At 37.5% G+C, this 20,666-nt stretch overlaps 1 pseudogene across 1 annotated transcript in view; it reads right to left on the minus strand.

The window, feature by feature from the left end:
* LOC125413991 (putative ATP-dependent RNA helicase DDX60) overlaps positions 1–20,666 on the minus strand; it is a 136,126-nt pseudogene that overhangs the window by 10,893 nt on the left and 104,567 nt on the right. The window contains exons 32-35 of the transcript XR_015736151.1: positions 20,252–20,393; positions 8,795–8,916; positions 7,210–7,357; positions 6,241–6,383 (exon numbers count right to left, since the gene is read on the minus strand). The product of XR_015736151.1 is annotated as a putative ATP-dependent RNA helicase DDX60 (transcript). The remainder of the gene's footprint in view (positions 1–6,240; positions 6,384–7,209; positions 7,358–8,794; positions 8,917–20,251; positions 20,394–20,666) is intronic.

A 20,666-nucleotide genomic window follows, 5' to 3' on the forward strand; every position in this document is an offset into this window, starting at 1 on the left:
GGAGAATGAATCAAGAAATATAAGAGGACAAAGTAAATGAATATTCTGGCAGACTTCTATGAATGAACAAAGACCATAGCTAAGAGTGTGTGTAAATGGCAAATTTATTACTGGCTTACTGGATACAGGTGCAGATGTAAGTATCATTACTCCAGAATCTTGGCATCCGCATTGGCCTCTTCAGGAGGTAGATATTCAGTTCTTAGGAATTGGAACCCTACCTCGAGTAAGACAAAGCACAAGATGGGTCAATTGTATAGGTCCAGATGGACAAATAGGAAAACTAAGGCCATATGTAGTAAATATTGCAGTGAATTTAGGGGGCCATGACCTATTGCAGCAATGGAATACCCAAATTAACATTCCTGCTGCTTCCAGAGCCTATATTTCTGAGGACAATATTACAAGATATTACAGATGGCAGAAACCAGCCATTAGAGCTATACAAAACACAACACAATTGATGGCCCTTCAGAGGTATCAACATCCATGCCTCTACAATGGTTGACTGAGAAACCAATATGGACTAAACAGTGGCCTTTAGCTGAGGAAAAGTTACAGGCTTTAGAACAGCTGGTACAAGAGCAATTAGATGCTGGACATATAGAAGAATCTACCAGCCCTTGGAACTCTCCTGTATTTGTTATTAAGAAAAAAATCTGGTAAATGGAGAATGGTGACAGATCTTAGAGCTATCAACAAGGTTATTCAACCTATGGGTCCTCTGCAATCTGGAATTCCTCGGCCCTCCCTGTTACCAAAGGGATGGCCTCTTATAGTTATTGATCTGAATGATTGTTTCTTCACTATAACATTACAAGAAAAAATAGAGAAAAGTTTGCCTTCACAGTGCCTACTTATAATAACTCTCAGCCTACAAGGAGGTACCAGTGGACAGTCCTCCCACAGGAAATGTTAAACTCTCCAACCCTGTGCCAATATTTTGTAAGCCAACCATTGAAAATTATACACAAACAATTTCCTAAGTCCATAATATACCACTTTATGGATGATATCCTGATATCTGATCAAAACAAAGACACCTTAGAAAGGCTGTTTGAAGAAGTAAAAATAGTATTACCTAAATGGGGATTGCAAATTGCTCCTGAAAAAATTCAGAGAGGATATTCTGTTAATTATTTAGGTTATAAAATAGGATTACAAAGAATTAAGACTCAAAAGGCACAAATCAGGAGAGACCGGTTACGAACTCTTAATGACTTTCAAAGATTATTAGGAGACATCTCCAGCCTATGACCAGCTGTTGGGATAACACCTGATCTAATAATTCATTTAAACAAGACCTTGGATGGTGATAAAGACTTAAACAGTCCCAGAGAATTAACAGCTGAAGCAGAAAAAGAACTGATAATGGTTGAGGAAAAATTACAGGAGGCTCATGTGGACAGGGTAAATCCAGTGCTTAGTTGTATTCTCATCATATTGCCTTCCAGAATTTCTCCTACAGGAATCTTGATGCAAAGAGATATTATCTTGGAATGGATCTTTTTACCACACAAACCAAGTAAAAAATTAAAAACTTATGTGGAAAAAAGTGTCAATTAGCAGGTATAGACCCAGCAGAAATTATAGTGCCTTTCACTGTTGATGAGATAAAAAAGGTTGTGGGAAAACAATGAACCATGGCAAAGAGCTTGTGCTAATTTTTTGGGAGAAATCAATAACAATTACCCAAAAAGCAAGAGACTTAACTTTATAAAGAGAACTTCTTGGATCCTTCCTCGAATTGTCCGTGATGCTCTAATAACTGGAGCCTGTACATTTTATCCTGATGCTAATAAATCAGGGAAAGCAGGTTACAAATCAGAAGAATTGAGTAAAGTGGAACAAAGTCCTTATGATTCTGTCCAGAAGGCAGAATTATATGCCATCCTTATGGTGCTTAGGGATTTTAAAGAACTTTTTAATATAATTACTGACTCACAATATGCAGAAAGAGTTATCTTGCATATTGAAACTGCTAAATTTATACCTGATGATACAGAACTGACCTCATTGTTTATCCAGGTACAAGACATGATCAGGAACAGACTCTGCCCTATGTATATAACACATATCCGTTCCCATACAGGTCTGCCAGGTCCTCTAGCACAAGGTAATGCAGATATTGATCGATTACTGATTGGTAGTGTGCTGCAGGCATCTGAATTTCATAAAAAAAACATTATGTCAATAGCAAAGGCTTGAAAAAAGAGTTTTCTATTACATGGCAACAAGCTAAGGAAATTGTAAAGAAATGCCCTACTTGCTCTTCTTATAACCAAACACTATTGCCTGCAGGGACTAATCCAAAGGGTATTAAAAGGAATGAAATTTGGCAGATGGATGTGTTACACTTTGCAGAATTTGGAAAATTAAAATATGTACATCACACCATTGACACTTATTCAGACTTTCAGTGGGCAACTGCTTTAAGCTCAGAAAAAGCTGACTCAGTAATCACACATTTATTAGAAGTTATGGCCATTATGGGTATACCTGCACAAATAAAAACAGATAATGGTCCAGCTTATGTATCTAGGAAAATGAAACGGTTTTTTTTTGCTTATTATAATATTAAGCATGTTACGGGTATACCATACAATCCTACAGGTCAAGCAGTTATAGAAAGATCAAATCGAACTATAAAGGATATGTTAAATAAACAGAAAGGGGTGGAAAATGCCCCCAGAAATAGATTACATAATGCCATATTAATCTTGAATTTTCTTAATGCTAATGAGAAGGGAACAACAGCGGCAGAAAGACATTGGATAATGGAAAAGTCTGCTGAACTAAATCAACCGGTTTATATCAAGGATATGCTGACCTCTCAATGGAAGCCAGGAGATGTGCTACATTGAGGAAGGGGTTTTGCTCTTGTTTCCACAGGAGAAGAAAAATTGTGGATACCATCAAAATTAATAAAGGTTAGATCTGAAAAGAAGAAACCTCTTGGAAAGGAGAAATGACAGCATCTACAATGATGATGACCATACAGGTGGTAAGAAAAACATAAAATGGCAGCAGGGTTCTGTTCTTATCTCCACAGGAAAACACTCGCCTTTGAAAAATTCAAAGGACCCTGGATGTTTGAATACAGACAGATGGAAAAATAACTATCCAATATGGATTATCAAAAAAACTGAATAGGTTCTGTGAGTATGAAGCTCTAGAATATACTAAATCATATTTCTGAATTTATAGAGCTGGTTTTTGAGTTGGACTCTTGGCTCAGTCCCTCTCTAATTCCAAGCCTGTTGTTAGGAGAAAAACCCAGAGTTTCTGGAGTTTCTGTCTTATGTCAAGAACCATGATATGAGAAAGAAAGAAATATGAGTTTAGAAAACATCTTTGCTTTTCTTCATATCTATCATACTTTTCATTGAATATGTCTATCATACCTTTCATTGAATATATGTTTGTATATGTCTATATAATTAATGTTTAAGCTTTCCATAATGAACAATGAGTTTTCGTGCACTGACTTTTGAAGTTTTCAGGAAGAAGATGGGACCCTCATAACAACAACTCCACTCGGTTGATATGAACTTATGATACTGATAGTGCTACTACAAGTCCTGTTTCGGGTATCAGCTGCACAGATGATTCCAACTTGGTTAGCTGAAATGGTGCACATCTTGAACAACATTCTGTCCAGACCTCCACAAAATACTCAGAGACTGTTTGCAATTTTAAAAGACATTGATCTTGAAATTTAACCATCATTTTACTTTCACAGGATCCTCCAGAAAGAACCTCACCCCCATGACAGCTGGAAGTAATTCTAGAGGACGATGTCCCCTCTCTCAGCAAAGTTTGTCCTCAGGTTTAGGAACAATATTTAGGGATTGATTATAATTAGTATACGGTTGAGAGTTGGGAAAGGAATTTTATAAGCTCAGGGATCTTTTGGAAAAAAAATAATTGGATAGATAATAATGGTATTTGTGAGTTATTGTTTATAGATAATTAAATCAACATATATTGAATATTGTATGTATGCATGCTTCTACCTGTTTAAAACATTTTTATGTATTTATATATATTGTATTGATATATGTATACCATGTTGCAGTGTACATTTCTACCTCTGATTAAGATACTCATATATTGTTTATGTATTGATATTTATTGTTTACATTTGGAGGTCATTGTCCTCATTTATTGCACAGTTGTTTATTCTCTTAGTCTTTAAGTTAGATACATGTTAAGAATTATAGATCAATAGTCATCTATGTCTGTCATATTTATGGTTAGACTAATCAGGTTCTTTAGATACATAGAGATTATATATAAATAGTCTTCAACCTCTTCAAAGAGCTGTAGCAAATGGCATTTAATTTAATCTTAGAATTCTGTGTAGTGAGACACAATCACTCCTGGCAACACCGAACTTTTCCCGAGAGATTGTTGAGCACCAAAGACACTCCACTTGGAGCTTGTCTTCTTGACACAACTGGCCTCTGGGTAAGGAACTGCCCATACCTGAACTACTGACAAATACACGGTATTCAGAAATGGATAAACAGAACTGTCAAATCTTGCCAAGACAGGGTAAGACGGTTTTGAAAAATCTCTTGTCTGTTAAAATCCAGAAATGGATAAAATCCGGAAATGGATAAACAGAACTGTTAAATCTTGCCAAGATAGGGTAAGATGTTTTTGAAAAATCTCTTGCCTGTTAAAAATAATCTGTCAGTTATTCTAGGCCTTAGTCAAGGTTGGTTGCTTAAACGCTGCAAACAGTACTTTGGTGATTGCCCAGGTAGCCAGCTGTCTCTGTGATTTGTTGCATGTTTTAGAAGTTCTTTGATTGCACTTCCTAATTACTCAGGTAACATTATTTCCCTTCTTAGATCTTCTATGGGGTTGAAGACTAGATAAATGTAGCTACTTTCCTCTCATGACTTGGCCAAGTTATTTATTATACAAGACTTTAGCTAGTTAGAATAGGATATTTGTACTTATTATATATAATTATGTAGGTTTGTACTTACTGTATATAATTTCGTAGTAGGCTTAGAACTCTCTTACTTAAACAAAAGGGGGAGGTGCTGCAGGAGTACCTTCTGCTGCTTCAGCCAATAGTCGCTGAAACACTAACCCACAGTGCTGCAGGAGCGCCTTACGCTCAGTCAGCCAATAGCTGCTGAAATACCAGCCCACTGGGGTGTGGTATATTTCTCTTTTAAAAATAGCCACAAGTCTAGGCTTGGGTCTCTTGTTTCCGGCTCTTGGTTCCAGCTCCTGCTCCCAGCTCCTGCTCCAGCGAGTAGGCTCCCTTCCTGACGGTTTATGGTGTATGTAAGTTTTACCCCCCAAAATAAATACCCCCTTAAAACATAACTGGTGTGGGATTGATTCACCATTAAAGGTGAGAGGGAATTAGTTCATGCATGCACCTTCTAATAGATGCTGATATTGCAGCAACATGACACAGACTTTCTTGCTAATTCTTATTGTGTAAACGCCCATCTGAATTTTCATGGAAATCTTACATGTAAAAAGGAAGTAAAGGTGATTGTTATATTTCATAAATTAAATTAATTGCATAATAAATGGAAAGCAGAATTATTTTGCTATTGTCTTCTCCCTCCTCCTCTTCTTCCTCCAGTCCCTTCTCATCTTGAAACAGGAAGGCAGTATATCCATGCCTGAAACTCATTATGCAATAGTCAAATATGTAGCAGTCCTCCTGTCTCAGCTTTCCAAGTTATGCTGAGCATCCCCAGTTATGTGATAGGCATGAGCCATCACATCCATCTTGGGAAAAGAAACTATAATGCTTAAAAATTTATCGTGTTTATTCAACATATGTAACTACCAATCTCTTACATATCCAACCAGTTTTTTTGCAGTCGCCCATGCAAAACAAAGAAATTAAAACTCCTAAAAATTATTTTTGTAAAGTTATTATTCTTGATATGCCTGACTAACTGATATATATGGAAGGCCCACAATTTTCTTAAAAGAAAGAAGGAGTGTCTGGCTGGCAGGTTAAGAGTGAAGGTTGGTGGAAGAACTACGAGGAGAGGAGAGAGAGAGAGGGAAAAACATTATCTGTGATCAGGCTAGGAAAATTAATAAATAAAAATATTTTTTACAATAGAAAATATAATGTTTTATCATCTGCATGTTAGCACTTCACAGCTTCAACAGCATTCTGTTAAAATGTACCACTCAGAGTAGAGCAAACGCCCTGAGAAGACTGATTAATGAACATCACTCTTTACTTACATTATCTGAAACTCCTGGACGAAGCAAATCCACATCAAAGTTTCCAGACAGACAAACAAATGGTGAAACTGCCATCCTTCCCTCCCTGCAGCTCATCAGGTGAGACACAAGTGGCGAGTCTTCACGTTCCTTACCTGTGAATTCTGACCAGAACAGGCTGAGATAGATCCCTTTTGATCTTCTTCCTTTAGATTTTATTTTTAGAACATGTTGGGGATACACACAGAAACAGCAGATCTGAGCAAGTGGGAGCTCACTGACTCTGGACTGACAGCTGCGGAACCTGCATAAGACTGAACTAGACTGTCTGAAGCAGGTGACAGCCATGGTTTGGACAGTTTGTGAGGGACAGTGGGACCAGTGTTTATTTCCTACTGCATAAACTGATTCTTTGGAGCCCATTCCCTATTTTGGGACACCTTGCTCATTCTAGATACAGGGTGGAGGGCCTTGGTGTCTCATCAAGTGATGTGACAGACTTTGTTGAGTCCCTATGTGATGCCTCACCCTCTCTGAGGAGTAGATGGTGTGGGGAAAATGTAGGGGGAGCAGGAGAGGGAGAGGGAACTGGGATCAGTATGTAAATCAAGATTGTTTTAAAAATAAAAATAATAAAAGAAAGAACTTCTCTGGTTTCTCTTGTGTCAGAGACATACTTGCTCCATTTTCTAGAACTGAGCCAAAGTCAGCTCTTAATCAAAACCGTTTAAAAAGGATCCAAATTGGTTTAATTTTCATTCTCCACTACCCTTTTAACTGCCTGTCAAACCTCCCCAAAATTCTTTTGCTTAGCTTTTTATTTTCTTAGCAGAAATAACCCAATTATTCTAAGGCAAGCTGACTTTTCTGAAGTGCCAGCCTTCTGAGACAAAAATGGTAGAGTTGGAGCACTGCCAATGACCTGCATCCCTAGCATCCTTGGGCAAGACTATTACTAAATTGATCCACAGGGAACTGAAACACACTTACCAATTTTTGACAAGGGGAGTTGATATTCCTGTTTCATATCAGCCAATCGGGACACAATTAGCAGAAAAGCAGCAAAGTCCTCTGTCACTTGCATGTTGTACTCAAGCAGGGCCTCACTGAAGTCCTCAGGGAGGTCCTCAAGGAACACCTAAATGCCAAAAGTTTTTCAGAAAGTGGAGAACACCTTTCTTAAACACTGATAACTTGAAGCAATGAAGGTAAAAGACCACACAGTATAATTTTGTTGTTTTCAGTAAAGCCACTTTTTCTTTTTTTCCTGATTGAAATGAGGTTAAATTATTTTGTTCTTACTTGCAATTGAACTAGCAAATGCTCTACTCATAACACTTGCTCTGAAGCTCCCTAATGAAAACAGCTCTTTAAAGAGCAGAAGCATGTCCTCAACTGCGACTAGACTCATGAGTAATTTCAAAGGATCCTGGGACACATATGTAGAGCAAAGAAGATAGATCATATTTTCAGGTTCAGAATCAGTTGCACCTGGTTGAGAGGTTTTGAAACTCTCATTGTCCTCACTGGGCTAACACCGTTGATCAGTTTTTCAACCTGTACATATGAAAGCTCTGTATCTCTAATTTTTTTCTAGGTTTGTGTTTGTAAACTATGATATATAAAGTATGCCCCCACAAATCATCTTCATTTAAAACTTCTAGACTAGACATGAAGAACTGTGAAGAAAAGAACTGCACATTTGTCATCCATGTCATCGGTGCTACATTAGGAAGTTACATGAATATTGCTAAGAAAATCAAGACAAAGCACCAAGAAGAGCATAAAGAGTGATATAAATGATCTCATGGAAATAAATGTAACTGTTTTCATTAAATATAGAAATGCGCATTTTCAAAAATGATCAAGCAAGATGAAAATACTAAAATTGGAAAGCTGTTTCTAAGATTTAGACTCCAGAAGTCAAGGGACAATTTCCTAGACAACTTTGTAACACTTTCTCAGAGATGGCACTGTGACATACAGTCGTATCTCCAGAAACAATTCAACAATGAAGGTGGCTTTGGGGCTTAAATGTGTAATTATCTGCATTGTGTGTGAACATGAATATGTGTATGTGTGCTCCACCTTATATTTTGAAGCAAGGTCTTCCACCATACCTAGAGCTCTCCAATTAGGCTAGCCTGCCCCAGGCAGCTCCAGGGATCCACATTTCTCTGAATTTTCAGTTTTGGGATGACAAGGTATGTCACAATTAACATCTCTCCATGTGGGTGCTGGGAATGCACACTCAGATCCTCATGAGTGCATGGCAAGCACTGTATCAAGTCATCTTCCCAGCCCCTGTACACCCTTTCATTAATACTGCATTTGAATGGAATCAATTAAAATCATGAATGTACTTTCTTCCTATTTATCCACAAGGTATGTAACCTTTAAACACATTCACAGAGGGACTTTTAAGTTATTGAAAAACATCACACTATTTCCAAAAGGAACAAATAAACATATAAAACACATTAACTACCCCATATTCATAAAAACCTATTGCTGCTGAATCATTTATGGCAGAATTTATGTAGTATCACTAATCAATTTTATCAGAAGATTTTACCTTTGATTGATAAAACTTGATGTTAACATCTTGGAACTTGGCTGGAATATATCTTCTTCCAAAAAGATTTGCCAATACTAAAACCAGCTTTTCCATTACATCTTCAGAGAAATGTTTTGAGCCTGTGAAAAACAAAAGTTCTGTGTCATATATGTAAAAAATGATTACATCAATTTTTTCATTTCTAAAATAAGTGCTATGTTCATTTCATAACAACTTTAGAATAACTTCAGCTGTGGATGCTTCTCACTTGAGCTTTTTTCTTCCTGTGTTCACCTTCATTATCATCTTTATCTTTCCTACTACTGGACCTTGCTTACTTTGACCAAATTTTGATAATGTCTCTGTCTTTGTCAATATTCTATGGCTGTAAGAAGACACAATGACCATGGCAACTCTTACAAAGAAAACATGTAATTCGGGGACTTGTTTACAGTTTCAGGTGTTTTGTTCATTATAACCATGGCAGGGAACTTGCTGGCACACAGGCAGACATGGTTCTAGAGAAACAGCTGAGATTTCTACATCTGAATCATGAAGCAGCAAGAAGAAACTGAGAGCCACTGGGCTTGCTTGAGCTTTCAAAACCCCAATGCCCACTCCCAGTAACAGACTTCTTCCAATTGGGCCATATCTACACCAAGAAGGCCATATCCCTCCTCAAGTAACTCCATTTTCAAATGACCACGCATTCAAACATATGAGTCTGTGGGGGAATATTCCTATTCAAACCACCACAGAGATCTTGCTACTGTAACTGCCAGTTGCCAAGTTAATGAGGAGCTGCAACAGATCCGTCTGCACAATCAATACCTGCTTCTCACTGGAATGTCTTTCCCCATACACTTATGGATACAGGTGAGTGAAATTCCAATAGTTCCTCAGTAATAATTTAAAGTCCTTGCCACTATTATAGTAAAGAGAACTTTACATTGACTTCTAAATTTATTCAAAATTTAATAAAAATATGCAATGTTTTAAATAATTTTCAAAGTTCAGGAAATGAATTTGAAATACATTCTCTGATATGAATATCTTTGAACCTTTCTTTTTGATCACATTTTTTTCATTTGTGGTGTAGGAGGGTCTTCTTTCTATGTGCTGCTTTCATTGGTTGAATAAAGAAAACTTCCTTGGCCTTTTGATAGGGCAGCCTTTAGATGGGCATAGTAGACAGAACAGAATTCTGGGAGGAAGAAAGAAGAGACAAGCAGACACCATGCTTCTTCTGCCCAAGACAGATGTTGATTAGACTCATGCCAGTAAGCGACAACCTCCTGGTAACACAGATTAATAGAAATGGGTTAATCAAGATATGAGAGTTAGCCAATAAGAGGCTAGAGCTAATGGGCCAGGTAGTGTTTAAATTAATATAATTTCTGTGTAATTATTTTGGGGTTAAGCTAGTCGTGCACCGGGACACTCTCTACTCTCCATACAATAGATTGGCACCCAAAGTATGGCAAAATCCTTAAAAACCTGAGAGGGCTTAAAACAGAGAGAGAGAGAGAGAGAGAGAGAGAGAGAGAGAGAGAGAGAGAGAGAGAAACACTGATTTTTGTTATTTTCTAGCTTAGTGCCTCAAAGAAATTTTCCTGACACAGCAACAGGAAAAAAAAATGGTGGTTTGAAAATGCCAGCTTTCTGGGCTGTGCCACCAGCAAGACCTCTGTCTCTTGAGGAGACAGAGCATTTGGATGAGATTTGTGACTATAATGCTATGGTTTGTTTGATGGCAATTGGAGTTGCTGTGCACCTGAAAGGGGGAACTACTTGTGGCTCAGAGGCACAAGCAGCTACGCCATGCTAGCAGTGCCATGCACATGGCTCAGAGGCATGAGCAGCTCTAGCTCCACCATGCTGAACTGTGCTGAACTCAGGCAGGAATTATTGTAATTATTATAATAACAGGGCAGTTAAGATTTAGACTGGGCAGTAAACAGGCAGTACCATATTACCCCTATATGGCGCAACTTACGTTTTTAAGAAGTGTTTAGCATTTTAAGAAGTGCTCCTATATAGTAAAGAATTATAGATTCACAATAGGCCAGACTGCACAGTGCTCTGTGTGGCAGATTTGGCTGTAACTCAGAAAGAGTTTATGTGCTGCATGCTCATTCTCAGAGTTAAAGTGCTGAGTATGACTCCTACCTGGTGGCCACAGAGATAGCAGTGGTGTGAGAGAATTGTCTGTATTCTGTCAATCATATTTTAATAAAACGCTGATTGGCCAGGCAGGCAGTATAGGTGGGAAAGCCAGACAGGAAGTAGGGGTGGAGAAAAGAGACTGGGAGTATTCTCGGACACAGGAAGCTCCTTCCATCACTCCTGCACAGACCACCGAAGAGGCAACATGTAACTTACCCAGCTGAGAAAGGTACAGAGCCATGTGGCTAATGTAGATAAGGATAATGGGGTAACATAAGTTATAAGAGTTAACAAGAAGCCTAACCTAATGAGCCAATCAGTTTATAACCTTATGGAGTCCTGTGTGTGATTTCTCTTTGGGATTTGCTGGCTGTGGGGTACTGGGCGAGACAGAAACCCCAACAAGCCGTTCCCCTCATGTTACATAGCAGAAATTTTATGTCCACCATTTTGAAATTGGAGAGAGTTGGAGTCAACATCCAGAGCAGCCACAAACAAGATGTTCAGCATTTTAAAGCTCTTCAAGACAGTAGAGAATTAAGAACAATGCAATAGGACAGATTCAGACATAAAAGACCTCTAAATGGGTCATGGTGTTAGATAAATATGTAGTCCTGGAAGAGAAAAAATAAAGAATATAGAGAGCCATAATATAAAGTTAATGCTTTACAGAATAAAGTCATAGAGTAAAAATAAGCCATGTAAAAATGGAAAATTCACAGAAAGTCTGTATTACATATATTATTGTGTTTTCTTTGAATTGACTGTAAAGGCGCTAAGTACAGAGACACATCTCATTGTTTCAGATGTTAAGATAAACCAGGATGTATATTATAAAGGTATCATGACTTCAGAATTTGGGTCTAAGGATATGATGCTTTGGAAAAGAGGTTTTTCTTTTGTTTTTACAGAAGATGAGACCCTATGGATTGCTTCTAGACCAATATGGTATGATAGACCACACCCTCCTGAAAGATTACCATGAACACTTTCAGAAAATTACTTCACTCAACTGTGAACTGAGATGAACCTAGCACACAGGTTATACCATGAAAGACCTAAATAACAGTGCCCCCATACAGCACAAAGCAGTTTGAAGAGCAAAAAACTATGCCCATATTCCCAAATATTATCTATAAATGTTATTTTACATTTTAAGGGGGAGATGATATAGATATAATTAATTTGCATTGGTATGAATCTTGGTTTGTTGATATAAATTTATGGTCAGTTTTGTTATATGTATATGTATTTCTGCTCTTGATATCACAATCAAGGTATTGTGATTGTGTAGTTCATTTAAAAAATGTAATGTATAATTAGGAAATATAGGTTGTTGATGGATAATCATCAATAATAGTCAAGCTTGTAGTCATATTAGACTTTCTAGATATATAGAGATATTTTTCAGTTAAATAGGCATTCTTTATAACTTTCAAGGACTACAGAATATGGCATTTAAGATGTTTTAATAACTTAGGGTTTTTGATGACAATGAGACACATCTGCTCCTGGCAGCACCAAGCTATTCAAGATGAAGATGGGCATCAAAGAGGCTCCTTATGGAGTTTGCTAGCCAGGCAAGAAATTGCTCTTGCATAGACTGCTTAACTGGACACAAAGAACCCGCAGAGAGAACTGCTGAACTTGCCTAGAGGTGAGATGATCCTTCAGGGTTCCTGTTTCATGAAAGAGCCTGCGAGACATTCTGTAGGATACAGGAGAAAGTGACTGAACTGTCTTTAAAATTTCCTGCTTCATGGAAATATCTGATGGATACTATGGGCCTGTAGGCTGAAGATGGATGCGCCAATGGTACAGAAAAACTTTGGGTGACTATACAGGCAGCGAGATGTCTCTGTCATTTCTAGAGTTTGGAAGTTGCTTATTTCTTGTTTACTTAGGTAATATTATATCCTTCTAGAGTCTTTGATGGAGTTGAAAATAGATATATAGTTAGAGCTTTTCTTTGTTATGATAAAAGATAAAATAGATATAAATATTGTGATGGTAATTCTTGCTTGATAACTGTTTTGTTATATGTAATTTTACTATGTTAAAGTTAAAGCCTTAATTTTTGGTTAAACAGAAAAAGGGAAAATGGTGTAGGAGGGTCTTCTTTCTATGTGTTGCTTTCATTGGTTGAATAAAGAAAACTGCCTTGCTTTTTGGTAAGGCAGCCTTTAGGTGGTTATAGTAGAGGAAGAGAGGAAGAAAGCAGAGATAGGCAGACACCATGCTTCTTCTGCCCAAGAGGGACGTTGATAAGATTCATGCCACTAAGCAACAACCTCATGGTAACACACAGATTAATAGAAATGGGTTAATCAAGATATGAGAGTTAGCCAATAAGAGGCTAGAGCTAATGGGCCAGGCAGTGTTTAAATTAATACAATTTCTGTGTAATTATTTTGGGGTTAAGCTAGCTGGGAGGCAGGAAACAGCCTGCTCTTCATACAATACATTTATTTTACTGTATAAATATGCCTGATTTCCTATTGGATTTAAATGAAGTATTAAGCTAAAAAAAGATAAAAAGATCAATAAATCAATATGATAATATTCCTATCATGTGCTCAACAATCTCTTGTCATTTAAAAGTACTTCCTTGGATCAAAACAAGACTGAAAACCAGTTGGGCAAATTCTACGTTCTGCATCTCTATGTCTGATGTCAATATACTCTTCAGATCGCCAACTCCTTTCAGCCTTTGCTACTGTAACACACTTCTCTCTCTTGGTCTAGTTGCACACCTGGTTTGCAGCTCTCCTTAACAGACATCCCACAGATCTGGCATCCCCAATATATCAAAGTCTGTAACACAATCTGGGCTTCACTTTCACAGATCTATGCAGTGGTCTCTCTGAGTCTTCATGCAGGGATGCAATTAACAACGCCTGCCTGGCCTCAGTAGCTTCCCTTAGTCACAGAGCAAGATTCCACAACCCTTTTCTTGTATTCTTGACTCTAAAGCCAGAACTATGTGGCTAAATTTGCCAAGTTCTACTGATTGCTGGGGCTAGAACTTGGTCCTGTCTTTTAGTTACATCTGCATCAGATTTCTGCTGTTCATGATTTTTTTCACTGCTTAAGGTTTTCTTTACTCCTTTTTGCAAGTAGGAAGCTTAAATGGGTAGAGTCTTGTTCTAAGGTCACCACTCCCTTTATCCCATTTAATGTCAGGCTTTTACTTAAACTTTTAATCTCCTTGAGTGCAGGATTTAGCTCCATTAGTCTTCCTCATGTTCCTTTTCTCCTGAAACTCTGTACATTTTGAACTTCTCTTTAAGTAGCTTGATCCTTTTTGTTACAGATCTGAGTAAGAATGATTAGTAACAATCACAGGACACAGGTAATACTAGGCTTCCTAGAAATCTCTGCCAGGATCATTAATCCAGAACTCTTCAATTTAGAATCTGGCATATTTTTGGATAAGAGCAGAAAATTCACCAAAACATCACAAGAGTCTCTAGGCCATGTATTAATATTTTTCTCCTCTAAAATCTCTTAAGCTGAACCATCATAATCTCCATCATTCTCAGTGCTACTGTCTTCTATGCTCCTATTAGTATGACCCATCAAGCTTCACTTAAAAAATCTTTAATTTCTTTCCTAATCCAAAGTCCACCTACTGTCCACCAGCAATGTGGCAAGCCTGTCACAGCAATACCAAGCTTCTAGTACCAAATTCTGTCTTGGTTAGTGTTCTCTTGCTGTGACAAGACATTAGCATCACGATAACTTTTGTTTAAAAAAGCATTTATTTGGCGCTTGCTTACAGTTTCAGAGGTTTAGCACATTATCATTATGAAAGGCACACACAGAGACATGGTACTGGAGAAGTAGCTGAGAGTTCTACATCTGGAGCCACAGGCAGAAAAGCGGGGGAGACTCTGTACTTGATATGCTTCTGAAACCTCAAAACTCACCCCAAATGACACATTTCTGTTGTGAGATATTTGTTCATTGTTTGAAGATATATTTGCTATAATTGGTGTAATAAAAAGCTGAACAGCAAATAGCTAGGCAGGATGTATAGGTGAGATTTCTGGGGAAAGAGAGGTCTTTGGTAGGGAGAAAGGTAAAGTGACCAGCCACACATGGAGAAGAAATAAGAAGTATAAGATGGAAGAGAGGTAACACCACATGTTAGAATATAGATTAAAAATAAATGGGTTAATTTAGGGTATAAGTATTCATGGGACAAACCTAAGGTAAGGCCAAGGTTTTAACTAATAAGTCACCCACATTCAGAGGACCTATTTGGTCTTATTAGGCTGAATATGGGTGATAATTGTATAGCATGGGCAGTCTGGGGGGCTACTGGTAGTGGGACCAGGATTTATCTCTACTGATTTAATTGCCGTTTTGGAGCCCATTCTTTTTGGAGGGATAACTTTCTCAGCCTAGTCATGGGGGAAGGGTATTGGTTCTGCTTAAAAGTGATGTTTCAGACTTTGTTGACTCCCCATGGAAAGACTTACATTCTGTGAGTAAGGAATGGGGGTGGTAGTAGGAAGTTTGGCTGAGTGGGAGCTGGAATATGCATATAAAATAAGAATAGATTGACTTAAAAATAAATAAAGACTGAAAACTATTTATAGACAGTTGCATTAAGCAAAGAGAAAAAAATCAATAATGTGTCTATGTCATTGTTCACACTGGCAGTAGCAAAGAAAGTCCATGTACACATTTCCTTCAACAAAGGAAATAGTGCCATTCCCTGGTGAGCAAGTATTGAACCTATGGGGCCATTCTCATGCAAACCATGATAGCCTCTCTCACCTAATCAATAATATGACTTCTCAATGCTAAAGAGAAAAATATCCAAAACTAAACCCACAGATAACCTTCCTCAACTCAGCTGGAGCCACAGTCCATTTGAGTAACTGCAGTCCAAGAGCATGAAAATAGTAGGAATGCCTAAAATGTGAGAGTCAGTAACTTTGGATCAGGCTAGTTACATTTAGTATTGTCTCTAACTTCTTTAAAGGTTAGAAACTTGTCCATTTATTTAACTTCTATATGCATCCTCTATAAAGTTATCAATTTTGGCTACCTCTGTCAGCAACAATAAACACAATCAGACTTTCTTTTGTAGGGAGTGATTTTATCTTTTACAAATTCAGGAGGAGCAAAACTTTCTGAGGAATCACAAAATGGAACATTTTTTAATAGCATAAAGACTACAGGTGTTATACAAAGCAAAATATTTCTATCAGCCAGGGACAGAAGAGAAAGCAGGAGGCACTGAAGACATCATGCACTAGGCAATATCACAACAATAAGCACAAATGATGTAGATGGGCCTTCTGTTATGTGTTATTTTCATTGGTTAATAAACAGATTGCCTTGGCCCTCTGATAGGACAGAAAATTAGGTAGGTGGAGTAAACAGAACAGAATGCTGGGAAGAGGGCAATGAGGCAGATGCCATGGAGCCAGCCACCAGGTCAGACATGCTGAATCTTTTGGTAAGCCACCACCTCGTGGTGCTACACAGATTATTAGAAATGGGTTAATCAAGATGTGAGGGTTAGTCAGTAACTAACTCTCTAGAGATAATGGGCCAGGCAGTGTTTAAATGAGAATAATTTGTGTGTTATTATTTCTCGGGCTAAGCTAGCTGTGCAGGAGCTGGGTGGGATGAAATCAGGCCTGCCCGCAGCTCCACACTACAAATGGCGCCAACGTGTGGATAACTGAATCCATAGAAAGCCTGAGAAAGTTTGGGAAAGAATAGATTAAAGCATGTTTTGTTCGTAGCACCAATTTCTCAAGTCTGCTCTGCTTGCTAGAGGCAAGCAAATGCTCTCATCTAAGAGAGGCTTCCTGACTCAGCTTTAGCTGCAAAACATTGCAGCTCCTTTAAGAGGTTCTGCCATGAAACACTTAAACGATGTTGATGAAAAGCTGAACAGGAAAAAGCTTTTCATCAGTTTTCAGCTGTAGCAGGAAAAAGCTGAGCTGTTTTAAAATGCTTGCTTTCCAGGCTGTCCTGCCAGGGTAAACTCTGACTCTTTCAGGCAGGCAGTCCAACTATGGAGGATTTGAATGTGGTCTGTGAGTAGAATGCTGCAGCTTGCTTGCTGGCAAGGACCTTGAAGCGCCACAGAGTTGTGGCAAGAAAAATGGCTCCAGCGGTACCTCTGCCATGAGGCTGGAAAGCTAAAGAATGGGCTGGATTCAGCTATCAAAGCCATGGCTCTAATATTCTCTTTAACGACTCATGTAGTCAGAAAAAGAGAGATATACAGTAAAGAGAAATTCAAAGATGAAGAAAACCTCTAAATGGTTTACAGTGTGTTAAAAAATATATGCAGGCTAAATGTTAAAGTTCTTAAAGTAAAAAAAAAGGAAGAAAGAAAATAGTTGGGTGTGGTGGCACACATCTTTAATCCCAACACTTGGGAGGCAGAAGTAGATTGACTTCTGTGACTTCAGGGTGTGGTGGTACACACCTTTAATCTCAATGCCTGGGAGGCAGAGACAGACAGATCTCAGAGTTCAAGGTGTGGTAGCACACACCTTTAATCCCAGCACTGGGAAGGTAGAGACAAACAGATCTCTGTGAGTTCAAGGACAGCCTGGTCTACAGAGTTATTCCAGGACAAACATATACAGAAAAACTGTGTCAAAAAGTAAAAGTAAAAATAAAAGAAATAGAGGTTAAAATAAAGTTGCATAAAGATGGAAAATACACAGAGAATCTTGATACTGTATGCTATTATGCTCTCTTTGAATTGTTTGAATGCTGAGGAAGGAGCAACAGCTGCTAAAAGATATTTGATTATAAATGCTGCTGAACTAATCCAAGATAGATATTTTGAAAATACCTTGACTTCAGAATTTGGATCTAAGGATATGATACTTTGGAAAGGAGGTTCTTCTTTTGTTTTCAAAGAGAATGAGACCCTGTGGATTGCTTCTATCCCAATATGGTGTGATAGACCACACCCTCCTGAAAGGTTGCTATGAACACCCTCAAAAAATTACTTCATTCAACTGTCAACTGAGATGAAGCTAGCAAACAGGTTTACTGTGAAAGACCTGATTAACAGCACCCCTATACAGAAGGAAGAAGTTTGGAGAGAAATAACTTCATCCATATTCCCAGATATTGCTTATAAATGTTCTTTTACATTTAAAGGGGGATATGATATAGATATGAATAATTTGCTTTGTTATGGATTTTAAGGTCAATTTTGTTATATGTATATATATTTCTGATCTTGATTGATGTATTGTGATTGTGTAGTTCATTTTAAAAATGTAATGTATGATTAGAAAATATAGGTTATTAATGGATAATCATCGATAATATTCAAGCTTGTAGTAATGTTAGTTTGATTTTCTAGATGTGTATAGATATATTTCAGATAAGCATTCTTCATGTCTTTCAAAGACTACAGTACATGGCATTTAATGTTTTAATAACTTAGGGCTTTTCATGACAATGAGACATGTCTGCTCCTGGCAGCACCAATCTACTTCAAGAGGAAGATGGGCATCGAAGAGGCTCCTTATAGAGTTGGTTAGCCATTTGGGCAAGACACTGCTCTTGCCTGGACTGTAGTATAAACTGGACACAGAGAACCCGCAGAGAGAGGACTGCTGAACTTGCCTAAAGGTGAGATGATCTTTCGGGGTTCCTGATTCATGAAAGAGTCTGCGAGACATTCTGCAGGACACAGCAGCTAGTGACTGAACTGCCTTTGAAATTTCCTGCTTCTTGGAAATGTCTCTGCATATTATGGGCCTGAAGGCCGAGAATGGATGCCCCAAAGATACAGAGGAACTTTGGGTGACTGTCCAGGCAGTGAGATGTCTCTGTCATTTCTAGAGTTTTGGAAGATGCTTACTTCTTGTTTACTTAGGTAATATTATATCCTTCTGGAGTCTTTGATGGAGTTGAAGAATGGTTAGTTATAGTTATAGTTTTCCATTATTATGATAAAGATAAAATAGATATAAATATTGTTACTGTAATTCTTACTCAATAATTGTTTTGTTATATATAATTTTACTATGTTAAAGTGAAAGCCTTTCTTTTTTGTTTAAATAGAAAAAGGGAAAATGATGTAGATGGGCCTTCTGTTATTTGTTATTTTCATTGGTTAATAAAGAGACTGCCTTGGCCCTCTAATAGGACAGAAAATTAGGCAGGTGGAGTAAACAGAACAGAATGCTGGGAAGAGGGCAATGAGGCAGATGCCATGGAGCCAGCCACCAGGTCAGACATGCTAAACCTTTTGGTAAGCCACCACCTCGTGGTCCTACACAGATTATTAGAAATGGGTTAATCAAGATGTGAGAGTTAGTCAGTAACTAACTCTCTAGAGATAATGGTCCAGGCAGTGTTTAAATGAGAATAATTTGTGTGTTATTATTTCTGGGGCTAAGCTAGCTGTGCGGGAGCTGGGCAGGATTAAAGCAGGCCTGCCCGAAGCTCCACACTACACACAAATATTATGAGAGGGCAATATTTACTTCAGAGACACCGTAGGAAGAATTTATTTTGAAAGTTGAGCCCAAAGTTTTTTCATAAAAGCTGTATGGGATTTATTATAACATTTTTGCCCAATAGAGACAAAATTTATATATACAATGGACCTCAGACACATAATCCATGCAATATCAGGTATTGGTGTACACTGTTCAATTATATTCAAAGAAAATAGTGTTGCAGACAATATTCACAGATAATACTAGTTATTATCTGAGGGTGGAATTTTGAGTTTTATATTTTAACGTTTTCCTGTGCTGTTCTTCAAAGTTGATCATATATTTAATTACAAGGAAAGGATTTATAAATATTGTATATTATGCAGTATGCTCAGTATCCTGGAGGAAACACACTTTTCAAGTCACAACTTGCAGTACTGAGTATTTTAAAGTCATTGTCACAGAATAGGATATCTATTACTACTGATTTCACTTTATCTTATTTGTAAACCTATAATTTGCCTATATAATTATCATTCTCCTTTTTATGTATAATAAAAAATAATAAAATTTTCTATATACATCGTTATGCTTAACTGATACTGTCTCAAGTGAAAATTGAATAAATATATTCTTGAAATTCCAGTTTTCTATAAATCTATCAGTTTTTTCCCACCATGGGAAGAATTTACACACACACACACACACACATATAATTTTACACATATATAGCAAATATCAAATATTATTTGATATATAACCATATACTCATAAGTGTGTATTTTTTGTATGCTGTATGATTTGATAATATAATTTTGATGATAAACAGACACATATACACAGACAATATAACCCTCAAACTTACCTTCATGTGTTGGCTGACAAAGATTATGGAAAAGACCTCTTACAAGAAAACTGACAAAAACAAGATTGGATGGTTCATGGTAATGTAGATGTGATACAAGGCCAGCAAACCCTGTAGGGTTACCTTCTTGATCTATATGTCCCTAGAGAACAGAAAAAAATTGTTAGTTTGACACAACTCACAGAATTAGTAACAAGTAGATTATCAATTATCAGTTTAAAATACTGCATGCCAATAAGAATATAACTACTAACTAGCCCAACTTCAATAATTACATGAATTACAAGTAGCAGTACTTATTGGGTATTGTCGTCTAAGGTTTACAAAAATGCAATGTGATTAAACCAAAAATCTAGGGCTGGAGAGATGGCTCAGCAGTCAGCAGCACTTGCTGCTCATCCAAACAACCTGAGCT

This window comes from Myodes glareolus, chromosome 23 (genome assembly GCF_982192425.1).
Source record: "Myodes glareolus chromosome 23, mMyoGla1.1, whole genome shotgun sequence".
In the NCBI taxonomy this organism is placed as follows: domain Eukaryota; kingdom Metazoa; phylum Chordata; class Mammalia; order Rodentia; family Cricetidae; genus Myodes; species Myodes glareolus.